The sequence below is a fragment of the Cervus canadensis genome, chromosome X, assembly GCF_019320065.1.
Source record: "Cervus canadensis isolate Bull #8, Minnesota chromosome X, ASM1932006v1, whole genome shotgun sequence".
Lineage (NCBI taxonomy): Eukaryota > Metazoa > Chordata > Mammalia > Artiodactyla > Cervidae > Cervus > Cervus canadensis.
Genome location: NC_057419.1, coordinates 84,050,957 through 84,065,951, shown reverse-complemented (window position 1 = coordinate 84,065,951; position 14,995 = coordinate 84,050,957). Strand labels below are relative to the sequence as shown.

The following is a 14,995-nucleotide window of genomic DNA, read 5'->3' as shown; positions in this document are numbered from 1 at the left end:
AAATAAGAGGTGAACAAGCTTTGGAGTTCTCAAAGGTCCTTTCATCAGTTACCACCTTCATCCTGGAGAAAGGAGCTCTTATTCTGCAAAGCAGGTGTATCCAATGTTTTTCTATGCCAGATGTATAAAAGACATTTCATTGTTAAAATAAATATTAGAGTATTTGTGGAAAATTCTTTGCAAAGTACTTTGACTTTAAAGAAAAGTTTGAGAAAATAGTGTACATGAAGGGCTGTATATTTGTAGTTCTTGCTCTAGAGAGTAACTCAGTTCCTATTAGACATTACCAGTGAGTATGTTAGATGGAAGATGCTATCAAAAATAACAACAACATTTGGATATTTAATAGATTCTGTAGAAATATGCATTTTAATGTCTAATATGTTGCATTGCAACTGCAACTTTTCTTTTGATACTAATCATATGTGTGCTCAGTCGCTTTAGTCGTGTAGGATTCTTTGCAACCCCATGGACTACAGTTGCTAGGCTCTGCTGTCCATGGGATCCTCCAGGCAAGAATTCTGGAGAGGGTTCCTTTGCCCTCCTGAAAGGGATCTTCCTGACCCAGGAGTTGAACCCGCATCTCCTGTGTCTCCTGCACTGCAGGTGGACTCTTTACACATTGAGCCACCTGGAAAGCCCACTCATCATATAAGTGAGTCAAATTGCTGTTAGAAAAAAAGATTCAAGCATAAGAGGCAGGAATTCTGAACTTTATCTGCAAATTGGGAATAACATTTTTCCCATACAGTTTTGCTGAGAAATTGAATAAGATAATATATATTAATGTGCTTTGTGATTGTAAAATGTTCTCTAGATATTAATCCTAATTCCAATGTCAATTACAATAAACATTATTATTCTTTTAAATTCCAGTAAGTGTTCTTTATTCCAGTGTGAGAAAATATCTTTTATTTCTCCACCAATTGCATGAATTTTCTGGTGAAATATGGTATCTATGCCATTTGATCACTGAAAGAGAAAAAAAAAATCAACAGAATATCTATTTTGTGTAAAGGAAAGGGAATAAAATTGGAGCTAGTTGCAGCCATCCCAGGCATTTTTCAAAAGATGGCTTCATTTTTACCTATGACTAAGATTCTATTTATATTGTTATATGTTTTTGAACAAATATAAGGAGAGATCAAGGGGTAAAATTGTTCTTTGTCTGGCTTTACTTTTGTCCTTCTATTTGGCTTTCTGGATCATTCTTCAGTAGGAGAAAATTTCAAAGAAATTTATCACTATGATTTTATTCATCTTCTGGGGTAATGGACAAGATTTCTCAAGATATGAACAAGAAAAATAGCACTGACCAATTTTTAAATTAATGTATCTTTCAAGTATAAAACATTGTCTTAATTAACCATGATTTGAATTTATCTGTTGAATTATTTCAGGGAAAAAAAGATAAAATAATTATAGCTCCTAAAGCATATGTGTATTTTAACATTTTAACTGCTGTTTTATAAATTTAACAATTTGTATTTCTTTGGCATAAATTGTGCTATTCTGGGTTCAATCAGTGTTTGAAAGAACCTAGTTTTTGTAATAATATCTGTTTATGAGTGTATATTTACATGTTTATCACCAAAAACAAAAAAAATTTTGACATGTACTCAATTAAATATCTGAACATGTATTATCATATATATTACATGATTTTAAGCTAACCATAGATTTTAAAATGATTATCATTTTATTTGTGGAATTAAGGTTTCAGCTATTTTTTTCCCCTCTCTCTTATCCTAAATTAATTCAATTCTTATCATGATTCCACCAAAGTTAGAGCCTCTGGAATGTGTTATTAAACCTTATGATTCTATTAATTTCTGTATTAGTAAAGCATATACATAGTTTGATTATAGAAATAAATACTTTTCAGCTATTAAGAAAAGAAAAAGTTGAAATATTTATTTATATTGATTGAGATAGATGACCAGATCTTATATACTCTTTTTTTTTTTTTTTTCAACCTTGGCTAAACCTGTGATGCTGACCAAAATCTTTCACAAAGACTACCTTGGAAGCAACATCATAGATAAGTGCTGTGATCACAAAGATAAGTGAGTATGCTTTCATTATCCTACTCAATCTCATTTCCTACTTGGAACAACTGAACTTTTTTTGTTGAAGGAAGAGGTGGGAAGTGGAACTTTCATAGTAAGTTGCACATTGTAAATTCTCAGGATAGTTGTTGAACAAATGTAAAATCCCTCTAGTAAATACTCTACTTGCCACGTCCTACATCAGAACACAGACAGTCATGTTAATGGAGGTATATAAAAATATCAGTGTCCAAATACAAAAATCTTTCATCTTTACGTGGGTTATGTGATTGTAGTATAGACAGTCAAGAATACAGACATCTAGGAAATGAAGACATCTGGGGTAAGTTGTGCAGCAGAAAGATATATTTGAGTTTTGTAAAAAGAAGAAATAATTTCATCACTTCATACCAGATTTGAAAGCACTGCTGTGGGAGCCATTTAAAAGCTGGCAGGGAGTGGAGGTGAAGGAAAATCAAACAGGAAAAAAGCCAACTGACAATAGTCATGTCTGGATTTGTTACCTATACTAAAGTAAAAATTAAAGATTATTTTATCAGGATAATTAAAACAATTTTGTTTCATTACCATTATTTTACTGACCCTTGTCCATGAATTTATTTTTAATGTAAAGTACAATAATAAGTTTATATACCATTACTAAAATCAGGTCTTATAAAGGCTCTTAATTTTTTTTTTTAAGTTTACAGTCAGGAACAGTAAGTATATTTTTATTGTACCTAAGGTTTTTATTTTTTTTTAATTTTCATTGAAATGTAGTTGATTTACAATGTTGTGTTAGTTTTAGGTGTACAGCAAAGTGATTCAGTTTATATATATACATGTGTGTGTGTCTGTCTGTCTGTCTGTGTGTGTATGTATTGGGTTCACCCAAAAGTTCATTTGGGTTTTCCGTAAGATATTGACTTTTTGACCAAATCTCTCTCTTTCTCTCTCTCTCTCTCTCTCTCTCTTTTCATGTGCCTTTTAGCCATTTGTATGTCTCCTTTGGAGAAATGTCTGAAGGCTTTTTAAATATTGACTTAAGAGCATGATATCTTTTATGACACTTTGTATTGACCATAACAATAGAGGAGGCTCATGTTTCTGTAGCTGTCACTGATTATACAATGTATTTCTGTTACCGCCTTGACATGGGTTGTGTCAGATAGCTTCAGATAAGGAGGATGATAGGTGACCCAAACCTGCAATCTCTATCTTTGAGATACATATAGCAATCAAAAATTTGCAAACTATGACTGTGGGCTTAGGCACAAAGCAAAGTTTATTAAAGCATAGATACCCTCTCAGAGGGGCTTCCCAAGTGGCTCAGAGGTAAATAATCTGCCTGCCAAGCAGAGGAGGCTTGTTCAATCCCTGGGTCAGGAAGATCCCTGGGAGAAGGAAATGGAAACCACTCCATTATTCTTGCCTGGAAAATTCCATGGGCAGAGGAGCCTGGCAGGCTACATTCCATGGGGTCCCAAGAGTCAGACACAGCTTAGCAACTGAACAACAACAACAACAACATACTCAGAGGGAGGCAGGGCTGTTTCTTCAAGGTGAAACCAACCCTCCCATACAGGCTTCAAGGAGTTGTTCTTGGAGGAAGCAGGTGTGACCATGGGTGAGTGACAGGAGATTGCTATTTGATTGACTCCCCTGAGTTCTGTAACAATTTATTATTGCATATGCCTTCACCCTTGATTTGTTAAGAAATGCTCACCATGAGGAGGGCAAAGCCACACACATATTTTATTATAATGTTGGTATAATGAGTTTGGATTTATTAGAGATTATACGGCTGTCTAGTCTGGGCATGCACAGCCCATAGCAGTTGTCTTGTGTTACAATGCTCCCTCTTTATCAGGATAAGCTGCCCACCACTTGACCATAGTTTCGCCTGTCCTGGGTGAGGTCAAGAGAGGGTCTCCAGATGGTTGGGGCATAACTAGACCATTTCTCTCTTGTTTTTAGCCACCATCACTTCTTTGCTGCTACTGTCAGGAGAGAGTTCCCAGATGGTTGGGGTGTGACTTGGTTATTCCTCTGTAATAAGAAAAAAAAAAGAATCCCTATTTTTTTCCCGCCTATGTCACGTCCTTTCTGCTAATGTCGATTACATAACCTTTCTATTTTTCACATCTGTGAATTAAATCTTAAGATAGCTTCATCATGTGGTAAAGCTGAAATAAAATAATATTATGTAAATTGCATAACCGATACTTGATGCTTTCTAAATTGTAGCTCAGGTCATTCGTAGTCATCACCATCTTCTTTTTTAAATGTCAAAGAAAATATTTTCATTGTATTTTATTCTTGTTATTTTTTTTTTTAAAGTCTGACTCTATATACATATGGGCTTCCGAGGTGGCACTATTGGTAAAGAATCTGCCTGCCAATTCAGGAGACGTAAGAGCCATGAGTTTGATCCCTGGATCAGGAAGATCTGAAGAAGGAAATGGCAACTCACTCCAGCATTCTTGCCTGGAAAATTCCATGGACAGAGGAGCCTGGTGGGCTGCAGTCCATGGGGTCGCCAAGAGGGGGACATGACTGAGCATGCACACACACACACATATACACATAAATATTGCCTCCTCTGAATTCCTTGGCGTGTTCTTCTTTAAATCTTTTTCTTCTCTGTTTCTAGTTCTCCAATAGAAGTTGCCAAATTTAGTATAGTTTAGATGTAGCTGAACTCCACTATATACTATAGGGATATGAGAGTAAATAAGGTTCTTTGTTTTTATTATTTTCTGGAGTAATTCATAGTGAATGACAACCTAAGTCCTGTTTCTTGTCTTAAATGATAGCATAGATAACATAGCTTGGTTATCTTTTTTTTCCCCTCCTGAAGTGAATTGCCTCCCATTCACTTATCTTCAAATTTTTCTAGGACTTCTCAGGTGGCGCTAGAGGTAAAGAATCCACCTGCCAAGGCAGGAGATGTAAAAGATGCAGATTCCACCCCAGGTTGGGAAGATCCTCTGGAGAAGGGCATGGCAACTCAGTCCAGTGATTCTTGCCTGGAGAATCCCATGGACAGAGGAGCCTGGCAGGCTACAGTCCATAGGATTGCAGAGAGTCGGACATAACTGAAATTACTTAGCACGCATGCACGCAAAGATTATCTGATGCTTTTTGTCAACTAAAACAATCATGTTGTAGCTTCTTATGGTTTAACGCACTTATATAAAGTGTCCTTTTTTTTTCCATTTGACTCTGTGCCATTTAAATAAGCTGAGAGATACGAAGCAAAGCCATTTAACAATGCACTGTTATGTAGGCTTCCTGAAGATTTGTCCTAAAATAACTTAACGAAGGAGTGTCTCCCAATAGAATATAAGGCCACATTTGTGCTATCCTTTGAGGAATGCTGTGACTCCTCCCCTGTCCTCATCTACTCTCTGTCACACTTAAAAATGGCTCCATTCTTAACTTTCTGTACTGTGAGTGTCTAAAGCAACTTTTAGAATGCTTTAAGTCCTGGTGGCTTTCCCAGGTTCAAGAGAACTTTACTAATCATCAAAGACGCAGATTAAATACTATTTTCTCTGGGAACACCTTCTTGATTCCTTGAGGAAATTAAACTTCACCTCATTTTCCCTCTGTTCCTTGCCCACACTTTAGTTGTTGTAGCATCAGATTAATATACTTGTCCTCACAGTAGTTAGCACAGTGCCTAGAAGAAAAATGCTCAATACATGCGTGAACAAATTTTTAAAAATAAATGAGCCAAATGCTTAAGGTAAAGTTTTTATCTTAAGCTTAAAAAAACCTCAGCAGGGAATTCTTAATAAGATTTGTATGTGAGTTGGTTTGTTAGGAATGAATGGTTGTGAGGAATGAATGGAGTGGAGAGATGTTTCTGATCCAAATGAGAGGGGAGTTCTCTGTTGAAGAGAAGTATAGAAAGACAGGTAGATAATTCTTACAGTTTTACTTAGAGCCAACTATACCTCTGCATATCTAATCATGAGAAATTATTTACCTTATATAGGATCAAATGTAAACTAGAAATTGCTGTCAATGTGGAGAAGGTATAGAAACATAGAAACACACATATTAAGAAACAAAGAATGACAAAATTTAAAGCTACAATATTTTGATTTGTTACTATCCATTTAGAAGGATTAATTTATTTGGTAAAGAAGCTATGTTTTAATTTTTAATAAAGTACAATGTGAAATATTAAAAAATTTTAATTAAATGTTACATAAAATGAAAAGTTATAGTATTGCTCTTGCATGAATCTGTATCACTCAGATGCATGATTTTCTGCTTATCCATCTATAGAGGGGAATTTGAGGGAGGGTTCTTGTTTTCTTTTTCTTTTTTCTTAGCAGTTTGTCAGAAGAACAGAGGTGTTTAAGTGGGTTCATATCTTTCTGAGTGACAAACATCCATGACTTTATTACTATATGCCCACTACTGTTTTCTTATACAGCAATCTTTTCTATGAGATTTTCATTCAATTATTATGTGTTTTCCTTTATTAGAAATAAAATAAATAGGACATTTTTCCATTTATGGACTATCTTAAGGAATGGCATTCAGTTAGAATGTTGTAGCCATGCAGTTCCGGAAACTCACTCACTCAGAAGGACAATGCAGATAGTGGAATGCAGTTTATTATACCTATGGGCCCAAAGCAGAGTCTCCTCTTAGCCAAGGACCCCAACCAGCATTTGTGAAAATCTTTTATACCCCATGTGTACGTGTCTGAACCCACCACCCCAAATTCCTTGAGACTTACATAAACAAAGGAAGGGTAAATACAATCCCAATAACCCCATCATTCATGTGCCATGTGCTCAGACAGTTAAACAATTAGCCAATAATCAATAAGCCCGAGGTTACAATCCAATAGGTACAGAAAAATGTAAGGCCTGTCTGGAGGAAGGGGTGATTAAGGTATGTGTTCTCTTAGGTGATGAGTAACGTGGATATGATCTTCAAGGTTCCCCTGTCTGGAGGGGGTCTTATCCTTCTGTTGTCATTTCCATAGGCACTAAACACAGAGTTCAGAGTTCATTGGCGAGGTGGCCAAGCATGATCAGCATGAACAGGCCTAAGATGGAGTCTAGGCCCTATGAATTCCTTCTTCAAGAGAGCTGGAACTTTGTAATAAGACAGAACTGATATAGACACAAATAGATGTAATGTTGAATATTACATATGGAAATAAATTAAAAAAAACACTTTTAAGATTGTGAGTGGGAAACACTGAAGCATAACATATTTTTTTTCACATTCCAATTAATTTATTCAGTAAAAACAATACTTTTAAAATTTTTTTTTTTACAGTAAACTTTTCAACTACAAACCTCGAATACGTGAAAGATGTTCCAAGGACAAGCATAACAGGATTGATAAAACCCAAACTGACTAAATGTGTTCTCACATTATAAGTTGGCATAAAAATAAATAAAATTTTCTATGATCACAATTGCAACAATAATGTACACATAATAATGGTTTGTGGATGAGTATTAACAATTCTAATTCTAGTTCCAAAAGAAAACAACAGATCATTTAAAAGTCTATATTTAAAAGTCAGTGCTTTGTCTTACTTCCCATAGGGCTACTGCTGAGTCCAGCTTTAAAATGTAAAGTATCCAGCTTGAATGATTAGCTTAAATTGTATTGGCATTGGGAGAAAATAAATCATAGCCTTTATCTTGGAGTAACACAAAAGACTCACTTAACTTCACATATGGAAACTGAGTTTGTGTATGTAACAACATGAGTTTTGAGAAGTTTAAGTTGTCAACTAGCTATTTCTAATACAGAATAGGTATTTTACAGTATGATTCAACTTTACACATGGCCTCAAAACTGAAGGACAATTTTAAGTTCACCTTCAATATGCCAACATTATGTATCTAGGAATTGGTTCCTGGGTTCTGTCACAGAGAAGAAATCCCTTAAGCATTATGTTGAGTGGTCCTTTTAAAAAAATGCTAATTCATATTTAACTGAGTGTTTGGTGATGATGGAATAAAAGGCAGGAGAATGATGAACATAACTGCATTGATAAAGGATCCTAGACTTGTATGAGCTTGTGCAAAAATCTTGATAATCCTTAGTGGTTAAGGGCAACTTCATGCAACCAAATAACATGAAATTAAGTCAATAACCTTAAAAAAGGCTAAAATGTTCCCCTCCCAAACATATCAGAGAGGAATGTGAATAATGTACATACAAACTGGGGTTCTATCAATGACAACAAGGACTATGTGTTGGTTCATATCAAATCCGAGAATACTGGACAACCAAACGTATAACCTTCTTGTGATTTTCTTAGTATGCAGCATTCATTATGGTAGTTAGGTCCCTTCACTGGTTTTTTGCAAGTCTGAAGTTGTGTTTCTTGTGTCATTGCCGGCATCTCCACCCTCAGAGCTGCTTTTATTTTCTTCTTCTTTGCAGTCCTTGTCATCTTCGTCTCCTGGAGATTTCTGGGACTGTTTAGAGGATTTCTTTGAAGTGTATGACTTGTTCCGCTTGGAGCCTGCTTTTTCACTCTTTCTTTTGCCTCTTCCATCTTCCTCTACTCTGTCTCCTTCTTCCTCACTGCTTGCATCAGCGGTATTTCCGCCTTCTCCTTCGGTTTCTGAAGAGCTCTGTTGCTGAATTGCCTGGTATCCACTAAACGTTACTCCTGGGTTATTTTCTATTTCCCACAATCCTTCATTAAATCCCTTCCGTTTGTTTGATTTTCCAAACTTGTCTTTGTATTCCTTTTAAGATCAGAGGTCTCTGGGACCTAGAAAAGCAGGTTCGTGGGTGCCAAAAAAGGAGATAGGGTACTTATTGGCTGGAGGCTTCACAGCTCCCTCTGGGAGTTCATCCATGCGGGCGGGCCCTTGCGGGTAGCCCTTCATCTTAGCGAAGACCAGGTCGCCCGCCTTGTACTCGCGGGGCCGCTCCACTTCCTGGTCCTTCTTGGGCGCCGCAAAGATGCCAGGAGGCTGCCCCCCGCCGCGGGCCGATGGACTGTGTCGCGCTCCCCGCGGGCCTCGCTGGAGCCGGGCAGGCGGGCGGACAAGCAGCCGCTCAGACTAGGGGAAGCGTCGAGGCGGCGGCTGAGGCGAGGGGCTGGGCCGGGGCTCAGCAGGCCGGGCAAACCGCCGCCAGGCAGCGGGGGAGGGCAGCCTCCGGCCGCTGGGCTCGCCCCAGCGCAGAGGTCCCCGCCGCCGCCGGGCGATTATTAAATATTAAATTATTAAATATTAAATTAAATTTAAAATTATTAAAAATAATTTAATATTTTATATTAAATTATAAATTTTAATATTTCAGAAAAATGCCAATTTCTGGTACTAATTCCCTCATAGATGTTTTAAACATTTTGGTGATGTTGCCCTGAGGTATAGCAGCCTTAACTGTCCTTATCTTAACTGGATTTCTGGTTCCGTAAGCCTTTTCAGTACAATTTTCAGTCAGTAGTGGCATTTTCTCAAAATTAACATGTAGAAGGTAGTGTATAATTAGTAGAGAGTATGTGCTTTGCTCCCTAACTGCACTTTGAGAACATTTTCTGTGCTTCTAGCATCAGTCTACCTCATCCCACCAGGAACGAACAGCCCATTTTATTCTCTCTTGGTTTGGACCATATGGCCCATCTTTATGAATGAATGGCTATGTATGTGGCATGATATGAAAACGTCCGACATGCCCCTTGGTTTCTTAATATCTCTCCTATGCTTCCTGCCAGTATTCTTTACAAGGTCTTATATTATCATTCCTATTGTAATTTTGAACAGACATTTTAACTTTTATTAGCTGCAGTGTTTTTGTATGCACAGCAAAAGTAATGTGTTAGTCTTAGGTTCAAGTGAGATTATTTGTGTGAAATGCTTAGTAACAACAACAATGTGGTAACTATGGCAAATGTGAGGATAATTTCATTTTATTTTTGTCGAAGACATTATCATTACTCACTAGTATTTCTAATTCTTCTCCCTTTCAAGGTGTAATTGAAAGTTGGACTTCCCTTCCCCTTTGAAAATAGGTGCAGCCATTACAGTTGCCTTGAGCAGGCAATAAAATGTGAGCAGAAGTTATGAGTATTATTTCCAAGCAGAGGTCTTAAAAATGTTTGTCTTGTTCTCTCTCACAACTCCCTATGTCAGTTAAAGTAAATGACAACCTTCCAGATAGTGGAGATTCGGTCAGACTGTGTCTGAGTGAAGACCTGTGGAGCAAAACAGCTGACATATAGGGGATGTAACATGAGGCAGAAACAAACCGCTGTTTTTAAGCCAGTAAGATTTTGGTGTTGTCTTTTTACCATACCATATATTATTGTATCCTGATCGGTTTAATCTTATTAAGTCTTTCATTATGTTGAGTATTTTTTAATTGTAGTAAAATACACATGAACACAGGATACTTTCCCATTTATTTATATGTTGTTTAATTTCTTTCAGCAATATGTTGTTTTCAGTGTACAATTCTTTCATCTACATGGTTAAGTTTATCCCTCAGTATTGTATTATTTTTGCCATATGTTATTTGTTATTATAGTAAAATATGTATGGCATAAAGTTTACCATTGTAATTATTTTTAAGTGTACAGTTCAGTGACATTAACTATATTCATATTATTGTGCAACCATCACCACTATTTATCTCCAGAACATTTTTCTCACCACAAACTGAAATTAATTCTGTGCCAATTAAATAATAACTATCTATTTCCCTCACCCTCACTCCCTTGTTACTACTATTCTACTTTTTGTCTATTTGAATTTAGCTACTCTGGGAAATTCATAGTATAGAAATCGTACAATATTTTTTTAATGGTTTCTTTCACTTTGTATAATGTCTTCAAGATTGATTCATGTTGTAACCTGTCAAAATTTTCTATTCATTTTTAAAGTTGAACAATAATTCATTGTATGTATATAACAACACATTTGCATAGCCATTCAACCGTTGAGGAACACCAGAGTTGTTTCTACCTTTTGGCTATTGTGAATGATGATCCTATATTATATAAACACGAGAATTCCTCTTTCACTTCTTTCGGGTATATACCTAGAAGTGGAATTATTGGATCATATAATTCTATGTTTAATTATTTTAAGAATTGTTGTACCATTTTCCATAGTACCTGTTCCATTTTACATGTCCCCCAGCAATGCAAAAGGAATCCAGTTTCTCCATATCCTTGCCAACACTTATCATCTTCCTGCCTTCCTTTCTTTTTTTTTCTGATAGATCTCAGGAGCTATGCTGAGCTTGGACAGAGAGAGAAAGGGAGAGAGAGGGCTGAACTGTTACATGTCACAGTAGCCCATTAAAACAACAAACCAGTAGCCCATTAAAACAACAAATCAAAAATAGAAAAACAAAGTGATTAATCACTTACTGTGGTAGTAGAAGACATTAAAACCAGGAAAAGTGCCACTTTCCTCTGTTCCCCCATGGAACAGTTCACAAGTGGAAGATCAGATGTATCAGAGCAGACGTGGGTTACTTCTCAGTGTTGAGAGAGCCTCAAATAAAAGGCCCCAATAGTTTTATGGACTCAGGGGTTGCAGGTAGGTCAGGGAGAGGGCTCAGAGTGGACTGGTACTGAGTCAGAGTAGATAGAAGTGACTTCGGAATTTCCTCCATCTTCTTCCATAAGGAGGTCTTGGCAGAGGTGCTTGAAGAGGACCTCGAAGGAAGTCCTCAGGTGAAGAGACATAGTAATCAAGGCACCAAGGCTAGGAACGTAAATATGTGAAGGGCATGACTAGCTAGGAGAGCCTGAGACCTTGACTGTAACTCTCTTCAGAGATTGTGATGCACTGATTTTACCCTCAGTCTGCTGTGGGGAGGACAGCTTCCCCACTCTCACTCCCCAGGAGCCCTGTCAGGTCAGGCCTGAAAAATCACACATTGATTTTTAACCAGGGTTTGGATAGGCATTTTAATATTTATGAAGTGGTATCTCACTGTGGTTTGGATTTGCATTTCCCTGATGACTATTAATGTTGAGCATCTTGCTTTTATGTGCTTATTGGCCATTTAGATATCTTCTTTGGAGAAATGTCTATTTAAGTCCTTTGCCTATTTTTTAAACAGGAGATTTTGGGATTTTTTTGTCATCGAATTGTAGGAGTTCTTCATAAATTCTGGATATTAATCTTATCATATATTCCAACATCTTTTATTGAAACTATTCTTTCCCCATTGCATGGCCTCAACACCCGTTGTCAAAAATCGTTTGACCATTTATGTGAGGGTTTATTTCTGAGTTTCCATACTATTCCATCTGTCTTATTCCACCATGGTTTTGTAGTAAGTTTTGAAATCAGGAAGTGTGAAACCTTCATTTTTATCTTTTCCAAGCTCATTTCGACTATTTTGGGTCTTTTGAGATTCCATATGTACTTTAGGATGGATTTTTATATATCTGAAAAAATATCATTGGTATTTTAATAGAGATTGCGTTGAATCTATATATCACTTTGGGTACTATTGACATTTTATCATTGTCTTCAAATCTATGAAAATGAGATTTCTTTCCATTTGTTTGTGTGTTCTTTAATTTTTTTCAATCATGTTTTATAGTTTCCAGTGTACAAGTCTTTTTTTCTCTTGGTTAAGTTCATTCCTAAGTATCTTAACTTTTGATGCTATTGTGAACAGAATTGCTTTTTAAATTTCCTCTTCGGATTATTCATTATTAGTGCATATGAATACAACTGACTTTTTTGTGTTTTGATTTTGTATCGTACAGTTTACCAAATTTGTTTAGTATTTTTTACAGTTTTTTTCGTGTGTGTGTGTGAAATCTTTAGTCTTTTCAACATTGTCATTATCTGGGTTTCATATAAAGGTAATGCTGGCCCCAGTAGAAAGACTTAGGAAGTGTTTTTTCTTCTTCAGTTTGTTGGAAGAGTTCGAGAAAGATTGTTGTTCTTTCTTTAAATGTTTGGTAGATTTTACCTTTGAAACAATCTGATCCAAGGCTTTTCTTCTTTGCATGGTTTTTAATTACAGAGTCAGTCTCCTTATTAATTTAGGTCTATTCAAAATTTCTATTTTTTTTTTTTGCAATTTAGTCTTGATAGGTGGTATGATTCTAAGAATTTGTCCATATCTAAGTTATCTAATTGGTTGGTGGGACATTGTTCAAAGTGATATTTTAAGTATATTTTCATTTCTATAAAATTATGAATCAACTTTCTGATTTTAATAATTTATCATCTCTTTTTTCTCTTAGGCTATTTAGCTAAAAGTTTACTAATTTTATCGAACTTTTCAATAATCCACCTTTTTGTTTCATAGATTTTCTATATTGTTTTGTCATCTCTTTTATATTTTATGTTTGTTATTTCCTTCCTTATGTGTGCTTTGGCTATGGTTTGTTTGCAAAATCTTATTCCCTAAGATATAAACTTAGGATGTTGACCTATGATTTTTCTTCTTTTTAAATATAAGCATTAACAAATATAAATTCCCCTTGTAGCACTGCTTTTACTGTATCTCATAAGTTTTGATGGACTGTGTTATTTTCATTTATCTTAAGTTATTTTCTGATTTCCTTTGTGACTTCTAACAACTCTTTCCTTAGACTTGGATGATTTTGGACCATTATTTCTTCAGATGGTCTCTCTGTCACTTTCTTTTTTTTTTTCTTTCCATAAAGCATACATTTGTTTTCTGATTATACCCAATACGTCCATTGGGCTCTGTTCACTTCATTTATTTTCTTTGCTCTATTCAGACTAAAATTTCAAATGTCCTGTATTCAAGTTTGCTGATTATTTCCTCTCTCTGTTCAAGTCTCTTGTTGAAACCCTCTAGTGACTTTTTCAATTGAGTTTTCATATTTCCCATCCCCATAATTTGTTTGGTTCCTTCTTATAATTTCGATTTCTTTGTTGATACATTATTTTGTTCATATGTAGCTTTTTTATTTTTTTATTTTTCCATGCTTTCCTTTAGGTTTCTGAGAATATTCAAAACAGTTGTTTCAAAGCCTTTGTTTAGTAATTCTAATGTTTGTGTTTCTTCAGAGATTGTTTCTGCTACTTTTTTTTCCCTTAATGGGCCTTGTGTTCCAGTTTCTTTTTATGCCTTGTGATTTTGTTGTTGTGATTAAAAATTGGACTCTTCAAAAATAATTATTTTTCTTTGCCTTCACAGATTGGCTATTTGCTGATGAAGTCCTTTACTAATTAGTTGGATATTGGTTACAAGCCTTGGTATATTAGCCCAATATTAAAGCTTAAAGTGTATTCAAGTCTTTTTTGACCATGCTTCTTCTTCAGGCCTGTGTGTAGCTTTTTCGTTTCCCCTGAATACATAGATTATTTTTAAATATCTTAAATTTCTGAAGAGGTTCTTCTTAGCTTCTCCTCAAGGCCTTTGATAGTCTATTGTTCTCTGTTTTATAATCTTTTGGCCCTAGCATTTGCAAGTGTGCAGTTTCCCTACTGCTTTTTTTTTTTTAATGGACACTCTGCACAGCATATGGGATCTTTGTTCACTGACCAGGGGAAGCTGTGCCCTCTGCAGTGGAAGTGCAGAGTCTTAACCACTGGACCACCAGGGAAGTCGTTTCTCTACTGCTTTTATGAGCAGTGCCCGTTGTTTTCTGTTACTTCCCAGCCTGATATATGAGTTTATGTTTCTTCTTTCCCCTGAGTTAGGCAAAACAGAGACAAGTCCTTCAGGAAGCCCCCAGACAAGCTAGATCATTGGAAATAAGGTCTGATCTACTCCGTCCGGTTTAAGGTAGGGAACTGAGAACTGAGTTGGAGCCTTTGCCAAACTAACATCAGGTTGCATCAGGGAAGGGACAAAATAAAGAAAAGCAAAAGGACCATGAATTTTCCTATTGCTTTAAATTTTGCTTTTCTTGATTGGGCATTTGCTTGGGTGTTGATAAATTTTGTTTTCCAAAGTTCCTACAGAGCTATTTTAGCAAGTTTTTTTTT

The 14,995-nt window shown here is 36.0% G+C and overlaps 1 pseudogene; it reads right to left on the bottom strand.

The window, feature by feature from the left end:
• Positions 1–8,380: 8,380 nt before the first annotated feature.
• Positions 8,381–11,751, bottom strand: LOC122435632 (annotated as a pseudogene).
• Positions 11,752–14,995: the final 3,244 nt, after the last annotated feature.